The sequence below is a fragment of the Protopterus annectens genome, chromosome 1.part1 (assembly GCF_019279795.1).
Source record: "Protopterus annectens isolate FY-2018-M chromosome 1.part1, PAN1.0, whole genome shotgun sequence".
NCBI lineage: Eukaryota > Metazoa > Chordata > Ceratodontiformes > Protopteridae > Protopterus > Protopterus annectens.
The window spans coordinates 1,264,602,805-1,264,616,898 of NC_056726.1; the positions used below are offsets into that span (position 1 = coordinate 1,264,602,805).

The 14,094-nt window shown below is 38.7% G+C and overlaps 1 protein-coding gene across 1 annotated transcript in view; it reads right to left on the reverse strand.

Annotated features, from left to right (window-relative positions):
- Nucleotides 1–14,094, reverse strand: part of LOC122816112 (myocardin-like) — a 573,216-nt gene that overhangs the window by 337,056 nt on the left and 222,066 nt on the right. The gene's annotated exons all lie outside the window — the stretch shown is intronic.

The following is a 14,094-nucleotide window of genomic DNA, read 5'->3' on the forward strand; positions in this document are numbered from 1 at the left end:
TGCACATCAATGTTCTAGAGTTGAGGGCAGTGTTTCTAGCGTTGCAACACTTTGCTCCCCTTCTTCCTCTGGGAACTATTGCAGTTCAGACGGACAACATGTCGGTAGTCTGGTACATAAACAAGCAAGGGGGAACCAAGTCCTATCAGCTATGCAGAGAGGCCATGAGAATCTGGCAGTGGGCGGAGTCCACGGGTCGCTTTCTAATAGCAACGCACATCCCGGGGTCATCCAACGTCATAGCCGACAGGCTGAGCAGAGCAATTCTGTTACCGCATGAGTGGTCCCTAAAACAGTCAGTGGCGAAAAGGATTTTCCAGCCTTCCTGCGATCTGTTTGCGTCTCCAATGAACGCCAAATGCAGGAGCTACTTTGCCCTATTACCCCCTCCAGGGGAAGTCCCCAGGGACGCACTGATTCACGATTGGCCCCCGGGACTCCTGTACGCATTTCCTCCATTTCCTCTAATATCAAAGTTTCTCCAGAAAGCCAGAAACCTACACAGGACAATAATCCTCATTGCTCCATTCTGGCCTCGTCAAATTTGGTTCCCCTTCCTGAAGACACACTGCATTCGGGGACCCTGGATTCTGGACCCAGAGCCAGATCTATTGACTCACTCGTCAGGGGCTCCCCATCCTGCGCTCCTGTCCCTCCATCTAGCAGCTTGGCTGCTCCAATTCCCAACTTAGCCAGGTCTGATCTTTTTTCGCCAGCAGTTCGGAATATATTGGTGGCTTCTCATAAAGCTTCCACTACTAAAACATATTCTAGTAAATGGAAGCGATTTGTATTCTGGGCGAATACACAGCAAGTGGATCCCTTTATAGCCCCTTTGAATAAAATACTAGAGTTTTAACGGACTTATTCCATCAGGGTGCTTCTCCTGCTACACTAAGAGTTCAATTGGCTGCCATTTCAAATTTCCATGTGGAAGAATGTGGGGCTCCTGTTATGGCTCACAGACTTTGTAAAGCCTTTTTAAAAGGGGTTTTTCATATTAGACCACCAGTCAGATCTCCTACGTCACCTTGGAGTCTAAACTTGTTGTTATCCAAATTAATGTTGCCCCTTTGAACCTGCCTCTTCTTGCCCATTAAAATTTTTGTCCTGGAAAACTCTCTTTTGGTAGCCATTACTTCTGCTAGGCAGTATCTGAACTTCAGGCTCTCTCCATCAAGCACCCTTATTTGATCTTTCACTCTGACAGAGTTTCTCTTGAACAAATTCATCCTTCCTCCCAAAAGTGTGTTCTATTAACAATATTAATCAGTCCATTGAATTACCCACCTTCTTCAAAAATCACTCCAACAAAATGGAGTATATGTTGCACAAATTAGATGTTCACAGACAACTAAGATTTTACTTGGATAGAACAAAAGATCACAGAAAACTGATCAACTTTTGTGGCCTTTGCTGATAGCAGGAAAGGACTAGCGGTTACCAAAAGAACTCTTTCTAAGTGGCTAACGGATTGTATAATCTATGTCTATGATTCCTCAAATCTAACTCTCTTACACAAAGCCAAGGACATTCCACAAGGTCAGTGTCTACATCTCTGGCTCATGCAGCCCGCCTACCACTAGACGCTATTGCGGCTGCTACTTGGTCTAAGCCACATACATTCATTTCTCATTATAAGGTAGACAAGGCTTCTAGGGACAGGGCAACCTTTGGTTCCACTGTGCTCAAGAACGCCCTTCCGTGAGTTCCTCAGGAACAAGGAGCTAGGACGCTACCCATGTGTAAGAACAAGCGGCGAGATTGAACACTATCACATATAGAAGTTATGTCCTTACCATAACGTTCCATGTGGAGTGTTCATCTCGCCTTTGTTCTTACATTCCCACCCTCCCGCCCTTAAGAAGAACGTTCTTTTGATGCCTGGCCGGGAGCATCCTGCTACTGCTGACAGATGTTATGTGCATAGTTGACATATATATATATATATATATATATATATATGTCTATTTCTTCTTTTATATATATAGTTATGTATAGACTCTTATTCTGTGCATATGTGATGTAAGCATGAATGTGCTCTCTCTGGAGATTGGTTTGCTTGCAAACTAGATCTGAGGTAAAGGCAGAGGGGGATTGTGGGTATTAGATTGTCTCGAGCTTCTTCTCGATGCAGAGCTTGCAAGAGGCGACGGAGCCGAGGATCGGCTCCGAACCCATGTGTAAGAACAAAGGCGAGATGAACACTCCACATGGAACGTTATGGTAAGGACATAACTTCTATTTATCGACTACATCACGAAAGACATAAGGTGTGGACCAAGGTCCCTATTATTAGACAGGTTGGAACTCATGTGGCAAATCCAATTGGATGCTTGCTACTATCCAGGCCTCAATGAAACATGTTCCATTCAGTGTCTTTTTGAGACTTAAGAACTTAACCAGATAAGGATAGGGTAAGTTTTAGTTTACAATTGTCCTTGTATTAGGTTCTCCATTAACGTAGGTAGTATGACTATCACAGTTTTTGGGTTGGATCCTACCAATTGAGGTAGTTCAGCTTTTAGATTCCACTTTGTGTGAATCCGTATATCCAGCCCTGGTGACAATCAAATCCTGGAAAAATGGGGAAAGTTTTTATTATTAAAAAACTCATGAAATAGTTTAAAAATAGATATAGTCACATATCCATATATAGTTCGAAACCGTTTAACATCGCATTGGTCTAGGAAACTGGTAGTTACCAGTTGTTTTAAGAGAATGATCTATACACAAAAAATAAATGCATGTGTGTACATATATAAACATTTATATACATTTTTCTTTTTTCTTTTCATTGCTTAAATTGCTGTATTGGTCCTTATTTTATTTCATTTCATTTTTGGTATTTATGCTTATGGTTTGAAATTTGGAAGTATGCATAGCATAAAATTTATAGAATATGTGGAAGTTGGAACAGAGGGTAGTATTGTGGTCATTTGATTTATTAATTCTTTGTAACTCTTTCTTTGTTACTAATTAGGTAATTAAGAAACAGGGTGGGGAGAGAGTATTTATATAAAACCTGACTCATTCACTGTTATCTGAGGAAGTCTAGTTATTAACTAGACGAAAAGCTCTTTATCCTACTGAGTTGCCAGTTTTACTGTTTTATCATTTTATTGTTTTATTAAAGTTCTGTGGTGCCCGATGTTCTCGGTTCGTTTTGTTTTGTGTCATTACAGCAAGTGTTAGGAAAGTAGAACAGGAATTTTAACAGGAGTAAGTACGACCAAAAGGCTAAGAATGAGCTTGACTTTCAAGAAGAAGCTCATTCCAAAAGTACTACAAAAAAGTAAAACATATAGACGATCACAATTCTCCTGCTTTTCTGGTACGTTCTGTAGGGCGCATGGGTCTAGTCTCTCTGCATTTTAGAAAACACGATGGGTGAAAAATATTGTCCGCTTGCTGTCGCTTGACAATGTCCTGCTTGCCTTTTTCTTCCTGTTCCTTTTTCACAAGTAAAGCGATACAATGGTAATTAGGAGTTTACAAACCCCTTTTTACTTAAAGTGCTTTCATGAAAACTTTATTTATTAGACGAGGTTAGAAATGTGGTTGCAACAATATGCAAGTACACTTTCTTTAAATAGCCATATGCTGTGTTTTTTAAAACATGAAGACATTCTCTCTCTCTTTGTAAATGTTACATATGCCAGATGACTCTCATAATTTCAGATCATGATATGTGATAAACACTTCATGTTTTTCCTTAATCAGAGTGGCATTAAAGACAAATATTTCCTATATGGTGTTTTATATATTATATTAGAAAACATTATCAGTTACTTTAGTTACTAATGTCCTTTTCAAAAACAGAAGAAAGAAGTACTAAATATTGCATATTCTAGATATACATAGACAGTCTATATACTTTAGATGTTCTATTTTTCACAGCCATGTATTATTTGTTCTTGAACAGCAAGGTTTATTTCCCCCAAACAAACAATTTTACAATGGTTAGACAATTCTACAGCCATCTACTGTCTTAAATACAGTAAAACCTTAGAGATGCAACAAGTAATTAGCACTTTTATTAAACATTACAAATTTAATATTCAGCCTAAAAGCAGAATAGTGTTTGTAAGAGCTCTTCTGTAAAGGTTCTACTGGCACTTCATATTACTCTACACTCCTTGCTCTACAACTGGCTGTATTACCTATTTGTTTTCCATGCTGTAATATGAGTAATCAAGGCAGCTATCTTGAAGTGTGATATGAAAGGGGGAGACAGAGAAAGATTTCAGCAATTGGCTAAGTTTCTGGTGTCATTCCAAGGGGATCTAGTATCTGTCTGACTGGGATGTCATGATTTGACAGACCTCGATGCTTTGCCAGAGATGGCCCACATCTGTCACCCCTGGGCTTCCGGATACTGGCCAAGGCTCTTGCCACCCTTAAAATGCCTATTTTAGGCTGTGCTCCAAAGTCCAAACTACCACCGTAACAGCTACAAACAAATGCAATCTGAGGGTCATGATGTTCAATGCTAGAAGTCTAAATGTCAAAATGCACTCACTTGAAGTACTCCTTAAAATGGAGAACATCAACATTTGTGCTGTAACAGAGACCTGGTTCAAAGCAGCAGAAGCACCTTTACACTTCCATGCTATAACTCATTCTACACCTTTCGGCCCCAGAACTTGGATGGAAGCTCCAAAGGTGGTGGTGATTCCATATTCATAAAGGATGTGCACACCTCCAGACTGGTAGCCCAAAATAATGCATCAGAGATACTTCAGGTGCAGCTAACATTTGGTAAGACAGCAATTCAGGTCGGAGCCTGCTATAGGTCCCCAACCATGTCATAAAACTCACACTCCACTTTCCTAAGCACCCTGGAGAATATTAGGGTCCAGCCTAACACTCTCATACTGGACGACTTCAACTACCCCTCCATTAACTGGGAAACCTACTCATGTACCAATACACTTGCCCATTTCCTGGAATTCATTAATTCCAATGCCCTGGGCCAGCTCATTCTTACCCCCACTAGAGGTAGCAACATCCTCGACCTGGTCATTTCTAACATTGGCGACCATTGCTCTACAACAATAGTCAACTCCTCCCTGGTTAGATCCGACCACAAACTAATCACCATGGAAATCCACATCCCCCCCCCCCCCACAAAGGTAACCACCATGAAAAACCTCTCCAAAGCTACCACCATGAAAAACCTCTCCAAAGCTAACTTTGGGCTCCTAAAAACAGAGGTGGCAAACTTCACAGCACTCATGCAAATGAAGAATAGATGCATGACCACCGAATCATACTCCAATGCTCTGTACAAGCACATACACAAATGCATGGATCTCACCATACTCAATACAACCAAGATGGTGTCCTCCAAAAAAAGGAAGCCAATCTGGTGGTCTCCTGCCATAAACAAACTCTAAAATAGAAGGAAGAAACTGATGCGGAATAAAGTGAAGTCTCAAGACTGGAAAAACACTCTTATCAGCCTCAACAAAAAGTTGAGATCCCTCATCAAATCCTCTAAAGCTAGCTATGAAAACAGAATTGCAGCAGATAGTAAAGACAACCATAAGGCCTTCTATAGTTATGTAAACAATCTCCATGGCAATACCCAGATTTGCTCTGAGCTCCTACACAGTGGTACCTCCTATACTGAGCCAACAGATATTGCCAATATACTGGCCGACAGAGTCAGTGCTAACTTTACCCCTCCCCCAAAGGACCAATCACAATATCAGTAAATTGCCAGGCACCCAGTATTACTGCTGCACAGGTTAAAAGAGCACTGTCCAATGTCAAAAATACAGCTTCTGTGGGAACTGACAATATCCCTGGCTGTGCTCTATATGAACTACAGAGTGAACTGGCACCACACCTGTGTGCCCTGTTCAATCACAGCCTCACTTTAGGCTTTGTCTCTACTGAATGGCACACTGCTACAGTCATCACTCTCAACAAAGGAGGAGTGATACAGACCCTGGGAACTATTGCCCCATTAGCCTGACGAGTCTGATATGCAAAGCTATGGAATGCATCATTATAAACCTAATAAACAAAGAATTAAGGGACATGCTGCACCTCAAAAAATCCAAATCCCATCGAGCTACATGCTCGAGAGACTTGAACCTCAGCACTGAAATAAATAGGACATGCTGGAGGGACAGATTCATAATCCAGAGGCTCCCTTCACTCTGAAATAAAATCCCAGTCCAGGTTAGGCAGAGTCCCTCATTGACTCTCTTCAAGAGGAATCTTGATGAGTGGATGGGAGATTGTAGGTTTACCCCGGGTATCACTTCTGTGTCACTGTTAGACAGAGGCACAGTATACTAACCTCAAAAAATGGCATAGCAAAATTAATTTAAAATGGGTGGCGAAAGACAAACATACTCTGGCTAGGCTTATAAATGCCCTAGGGCAGATAGCCTAGTATGACCCTATGAACCTATAAGATATAAGGAATCTCCAAACTCTGGATCCCACAGAGTTTGGTTTTGTGAAGGGTAGATCATGCCTGCTTAACCTAGTCAACGTCTTTGAGTCAGTCACCAGAGCTGTGGATGAAGGCAAGGTGGTTCATACAGCCTACATTAATCTGGCCAAGGCCTTTGATACCATTCCTCAGTCAGAAAGCATAGAAAAACTCACTAAGCTAGGCATCAACCCTCATATCACTAGGTGGGTTGCAAAATGGCTCACAGATAGAACCCACAGTGTGAAAGTAGCTGACTCCAAGTCAGACTGTCGACCAGTCACGAGTGCAGTCCCACAGGGTTCGGTCCTGGGTTCTCTCCTGTTTGGTATCTACTTCTCTGAAGTCCAGGCCAACATGAAGGGACTTTGGTTGACAAAGTTTGCAGACGATTGCAAGTTGGGAGCCATTATTAACTCCCCAAGTGATGTTGACATCCTGCAGGAAGGCCTTACTGAGACCAATGACTGGAGTCAGAACCATGGCCTTAAGCTCAGTGCCAAAAAATGTGTCATCATCCCCTTTGGGCAAAACTTGGTTCCCATGAATAACCACATCGATGGTAGTCCACTGAACACAGAAGGCATTATAAGAGATCTGGGAACACAGGTTGACAGCAACCTCTCTTTTGACCACCACATTGCCACTTTGGTCAAAGTGCTTCTATGAGGCATATCTCATTACTAAGGGTTTTGCATCCAGAAAGAAAGAGGTCATTGTCTCCCTCTATACTTCCTTCATTAGGCTAATCATTGAGTACAGTGTCCCATTTAGCGTGTACCTCACTAGACACCTGTAACAACTGGACCGGCCGCAAAAGTGCCTCACAAAGATTATCCTAGAATTTAAACACTTGTGCTATATGGACAGACTCAAAAAACTCCAAATATTCTCTGTCTCATATCACTTACTTAGAGGTGATCTCTGATTTTTGACTTGTAGATGTACTTCATACATATCTGAGGGCATCACAGTGCATTTTTTAGAAGGCTATTGTTTCGAATTAGAATAAATGGAGAATGAATCTAAGGCTAATCTGAGCATGTAGCTGCAAAACAGACAAGCAGGGGGTTAGAATGAGGACTGAGGAAGGTTCATGCAGGATTCATACTGAAAAAAGAATTACATTCAAACATTGGATTCTTGATTTTAATTCAAACATAACAGTTATGCAACCTTGCAAAAAGAATGTACCATTCCCCCAAAGATAATGACTTCAGAGTTATAATAATTAACTTGCAGGGGTGTTGTGGGAATCCTCCCCAAATAACAATATTATTTTTGTATTTTTATTTTAAACTGATTGAGATTCTGACATTTGAGGTTTTGATTCTGACTTTCTGAAAGTCAGTTTTTTTTTTTATTGATTGCGGACTTTCTAAATAAGAAGCCTTATATATGTACATGTCAGCTGTCAGCATATCAGTACTGCTAGGAAATTTTGCCTCAACTTTGTAAACAGATGGAAGTTAAGACATAGCCGACTTTCAGGTCATATATAGCACAGGCTGTCTTTCATACATCATGTAGGGCGCCAAAGAAAAGGAAGAGAATATAAATCCCGGCAAAGGATTAGCTAGCCTGCGAATTGCGAGCTTACATTTCTTGTGTGATATTAGAAAGGAAATAATTCATTCAGATAATTTTTTTAGAACATCTTGTTTAGAAACTAGATTCAAATAAAATGGTGAGTGGGGTGTCTTGTAGGAAGAAACAAAGCAGACACTATGAAGAATGTTACAGTGTAATGGATAAAGCGTTGGCCTCCAAAGCCACAACAGTGTGCGTTCAAGGCCAGTGTGGGATAGTATCCACCAGCAAGTTGGCTCATTGATTTACAGTTTCTGATTTATAGCTGCAGGATCTGAGGCATTTTGACATTTAGTCAGACAGAGGATTATGGCCATGAGCTATTATCAAGCTACTTCCTGTAGTCAGAGTCTGATTCCTTTGACCTGCATTTTCCTACTATGTGACACTAAGTAAGTCACTTAACCAGACAGTGCTCTTAGGTAGTGGGGAATCTGGAATAGACTTTTTAATGATCTTATGGGCCATGTGTAGTAACTAGCAATGAGCCTATCAGAAGGTAACTGTAGCAAGGGAGTGACAAAACAGAGACTGCAGAATATTTTCACTAAAGCTGGAGAACTGTTGCAGCACTTTTTATTTATTATCATTTCAGAAGGTTGATTGAACCAACAGTGAATTAAAGACGTTTTTTCATTTAGTAGATCTGTTCATTAAGAATGCTTTATACATTGCATTTGATTTGTTTGTTTGCTTTAGTTATTGTTACTCTAGCAGTCTTGGATATGTTTCTGTAGCATGCCCTGGAGAGGCATGCTACACTGTTTATTTAAATTATGAATATGAATATAAATGATGAAAATCTTGCTTAACATAAAAACACTTCCCACATTTATGCTATAAACCAACAATCAGTTTTAGAGTTGAAAGTAGCCTTCATGAATGATGTGTCACAGTTACTATTTAACACTTCCAGCAGTTCTGTTATATCATGTAAGGATATTATTGGTACGCATGATGGATAAATACAGAACTTAGTCATAAGGAATATATTTGTTAAGTGAAGTAATTTTCACTGTATCCTTAATATAGCACTAGTGCAGCATGCCTAGGTTCTAAAGATAAATATGTTTCTTTATTGTTTGTTTTTAGATATTTTACTGTATAATATCAGTCACAAAATATCAAGTCTCTGCTGAGAATAAACACACACAAGTATGCACAACACACACACACACACACACACACACACACACACACACACACACACACACACACACACACACACACACACACACACACACACACACACACACACACACACACACAAGGAACGTTTAACAGCAGCATTCCAGTGGTCTCAGCTCTATCCCTACCAAAAGTATTCTGCTGAGTGTAAACTATTTGCAGCAAACACATATCTATTTCTGTGCCTCTTTCCGTTCCTCAGCTGTCTCGCTGAGAATTTCTAGGGAGCAGCTGTGTGATTTAAAGTAGTGGCAATGCTGTTTACTTCCCCAGAAGTTTAGGTGCTGCAGTCTTAACTTATGAAACACTGGGACTTAATCATGCATGCCTAATTTTCTGTTCTTTAATTTGAATACATTATCAGAGGGCTATGTCCATGCATTCTAATAGCATTCCACTTAACTCTGTACTACAATTAAATAAATTATTCTTATTTGGAGCATGTGGATATGAAATGATTGCATGGTGCATGTGACGACTGTGCCCTGGCTCAGCAATCAAGGAGCCTGAATCCTCACCACTAACACCTCACCACCTCACCACTAACACCAGGGAGGTCGTCTCTTAGAAGAGGAAAGGATAACTAATACACACAGTAAAGTACAATTTCCCTTAAGTGCACACAGAGATCACAGTCAGTCTGGGGCTGGCTGCTCCCCTGCTCACCAAGTCCCCAATAAGACTACCCACTGGCACAGCTATAGGGTCCAGGTCTCAGCCTAACTGGGCAAGCTAGAACCTCCAGTACCCTCTCTGTCCAACCAGTGCTTCATGTCCCTGCCCATGTAGCTGACACACACCCACACTTTGAGATAAACATTTATACAACTTCACAGACACGCCTGGGAAAAGCTGACACAGATTCTCTAGCTGTGCCCCTTTACCCACACTATACGATAGTAATTCCTGCCACCACCAGCTTAATAATTATCAGCTATCCAAAGGCCCTTGAAAGGGTGTCCAATTATTACTGTGCAATATTATTATCCAATTGGTAATGTTACTATTCAGTCTAAGGCTTATTAGAATGGCTTATTACGATAACCTCTATAAATATGCAATGTACTCTAGAGCCAACTTCTCTGCACAAACTAGCCACAGGAAAAGTGTTTTTTTAAATATTTAATAATAAATAATTAAAACACAAGACAATACTACTACACCACAGAGATATCTAAGAGTTCAGAGATCACACAGAATCTTAAAATAATACAGTAGGACAGGTCTGATGTCAAAGAAAAGCACTTAATTTAACTTTCTAATTGTTAGATAAAGAGAAAACACAGTGATATAATCTTACTTACATACATAAAGAGCATAAACAGTACTAGAGTTGATGGTCCAAGACTAATGATTTTAGTCTCTCACTGAACAATAGTTTTTAAAACACTAACAAACAGCTCTGCTAAGGCCCTCCCAAATTACATCTTTTTGACACAGGTTTTTCCAGTATTCACATTACATCATCTTGACACTTAGTCTGGAGTTCCCAGGCAAACAAACTGCATTATTTAGCAAGCTAACACCTGCTCAGAAAACTACAACAATAAAATACATTTCATATGTATACTCTAACAATTATTCCTTAAGTTAAGACAATAGAAAGAATGTTTTCAGCCAGATGCTTTGGCACCACTTTTTTAGATAATTGTAACTTCAAAGAACATTTGAAATGCCTGGCTTGGTTTTCCTTACAGCAGATGGCAATGTTGCAACAATCTTGAAGTTCACATTTTACAAGCCTGTATTTTACATTTATTTATACAAATGATAGAATTATGTATCAGATTCTATTTGACTAGACTGGCAGCCTTTGCCCATCCTTCCCAAATCTTCACAAAGCGGACAAACAGTGAAGATGCTAAGTTTCTCTTGTTCAGGAATACATATAGTTGCATTTAATCAAACATTATTTTATTTAATTTTAGTGTTTTTCCTGTATTACTGTTTGTCTATGGTCTGAGGAAGCTCATAGTGAAAGCGCTTACCAATATTAAATAGTTTTATGTTTTATCCTCTGTGTGAGCTGCGTTGTTTGTTCACTGATTTTGTTGTATTTGGATTTATTACTATCGTGGTTTTGAGCAGTGGAGCATTTGCCCCTAGTAGTGTATCGCTGCTGTTTTTATTAATTATTTTATTTTAGTAGGGTCAAAACAGACAAATAGGAAGCAAGTGCATAAGGTGATTTGTAATAAATACGGCATTGACACTGTACAGCTGATGTAGATGTCATGCCATGACAGTCATTAGGAGCAGGGCAATATTAAGTTTTGCTTATATCTCACACAACAGAGCTAAGCCTTCACAGGGCCCCATGCCACTCTGTTGACAGCAGTCTGGAAAGACAAGCCTTCAATAGTAATACAGACACATTTTAAAACAGACACCACTGATGACTGGGGAAGTTGTTCAACTGCAAGAAATGTTACTTTTCTTTCTACGTCTGGTATGAACATATCCTGTCTAGAATATATTTTAAATTAAAAGATGGATTGCTTCATGTGAATTGCCAGACTATCACTAACTGCCTCTGACATTAGGCCTTCTACTATCAAAAAAAATGACCCTAGTTTGGAATGACATTATGCTATCTTACTATATACAAATATTTAAGAATAAATGCTACCTTGCACACATTAGCCACAGTAAAGTGTTACAACTTAGTGATCCACAGAATCACTCTGCAAATACCATAGAAGTGAGGTGGCCATTGAGCACTAACAATATAGTTGTTTCCTTGTACATAAGTAAGGTGAAACAAAGAAGCTTAGACCGTGACAGCAAATAATGACACGACTGGCCTACCTAGTTCATACATTTTTCAGCTTGAGGTAAGCAGCAGATCCCAGTCAAGTAAATAACAGTAGCTTCCCACTCTTGTCCATAATTTGATATCACCTGTCCAATGTATAGTCAGTTACTTCTCTGGTTTTCACCTAACACCACCATTTAGAAGCTCTAATCTGTTAGTGTGTTTATTACTCTCTGCACTTAGAATTTGCATACTGTTGTACTGTGTTTGGGGAGGAAAGCCTTCCTGTATTTAGCTTTGCATGTCCTACATAGTGAGCCTATGTTGTGGATGAAAAATGGTCTGTAGAACAGCCCACCTACCTGTAAAAATTATTTCAATGGATAAATATTGTTAACTTGTACATAAAAATAAAATAGATATACAAATGTGCAGTTGGAGTTCATCTGTTCTCATTGCCTTGTCTGTTTGTATTAGATATGTATGAAGGAGAGATGATACTTCACATCCTGAGCTAATTCTTGGCTGCTTTAGTGACTTAGTGGAAGAACACATGTACTGCTTGTCCAGAGGGCCTGGATTTGGGTATTACTTGAAAAATCTCCTAGTTTTGGATAAGGACCTTTGCCTCCAAAAAAGCCTCTAATTGTTATAGCAGTTCAATGTGTCATGGAACACGCATGTGTGTTCTTTCATTTTCCCTTAGGTTGAAAGCTGTCTGTTTTTACTGGTTTGTTTGTGTCAGTCACATATGCATGTGGACGAGATGATGTTTCAAAACTGTGGCCAAATCTCACCTGCTGTCTGGGGTGCTTCTCTGAAAAATGGAAGTAATGCATTTCTTTACTGCTGTACTCAGCTATGACCAAGACCTTTGCTTACTCCAAAATTTATATCTATCTATCTATTATATAATATGACTTCAAAATTTTTATTTATGTATGTGTGTGTGTATATATATATATATATATATATATATATATATATATATATATATAGCTATATTTTTATATCTAATCTATATATATATATATATATACATATATATATATATATATATATATATACACACAAACACTTACACACATATATGTATATATATATATATATATATATATATATATATTTCTATTTATAATATATATATATATATATATATATCTATATATATATATATATATACATATACACATATATACATATATACATGCATGATTCAATGATGTTTTATCACAGGTTCATTTTACTGACATAGAAATCATGTGATACAAATGATTTTAACTACATTTTACAGAAAGTACATTTCACTAAAAAGTGACTTCATCAAAAACATTGTGTACTACATTATCACTTCTGGGGTAAACAGACTAGTCATGGAATCATGGTATGCAATGTACCACTTGCAATATACCTCTCTTATAATGAGTCTATATCAGATGATCGACTTTTTGGAAACAAAAAATATGAAAGAGGCCATAAGATCTATTTTCTGAAAACTCAAACATAAAAAAATAATAATAATAATAATCTACCTTCTTTATGTTTATGTAGGGGGCCAGCCCCCCTGTGCCCCCAATCCACCAAACTTATATAATCTAACTCAATGGTTGCACACCCATAGAGAAAAAAATAACACTTCAACAGAGTGTGAAGAAAGGAGATACTGCCAGCATAGCTAGTTGGAATTTTGTAAATAATCATATGTCATTTATGAATATCAAACTAATTTATACGAGATGCTTGTGTCACAAATGTATTAGATCTGTGTGTCATGCAAGATGCTAGTGTTACAAATGCATTACAACTGTATCTCATGTATATATCAAACTGATTTGTACAGACTGGTGTGTTGAAAAGTTATTTTGTAAAATGCTTGAGTTTGGACTGTATCGACAGTGTGCCTACTGCAGAGAACAGAAATGTACATGCAGTATTGTAACTGTTTAAATATGTAATATTTCAACAGCGGAAACTGGAGGATTAACCTCAGTCCAGAAAACTTTAAAAAAATTATCTACAGGCTACAAATATTTACAGGATAGACCATTAAGATGCTATCTCACAGGTTGCAGTGCAGCCAGAGACAAAGTCTGTACTAGGAAGCCTTCTG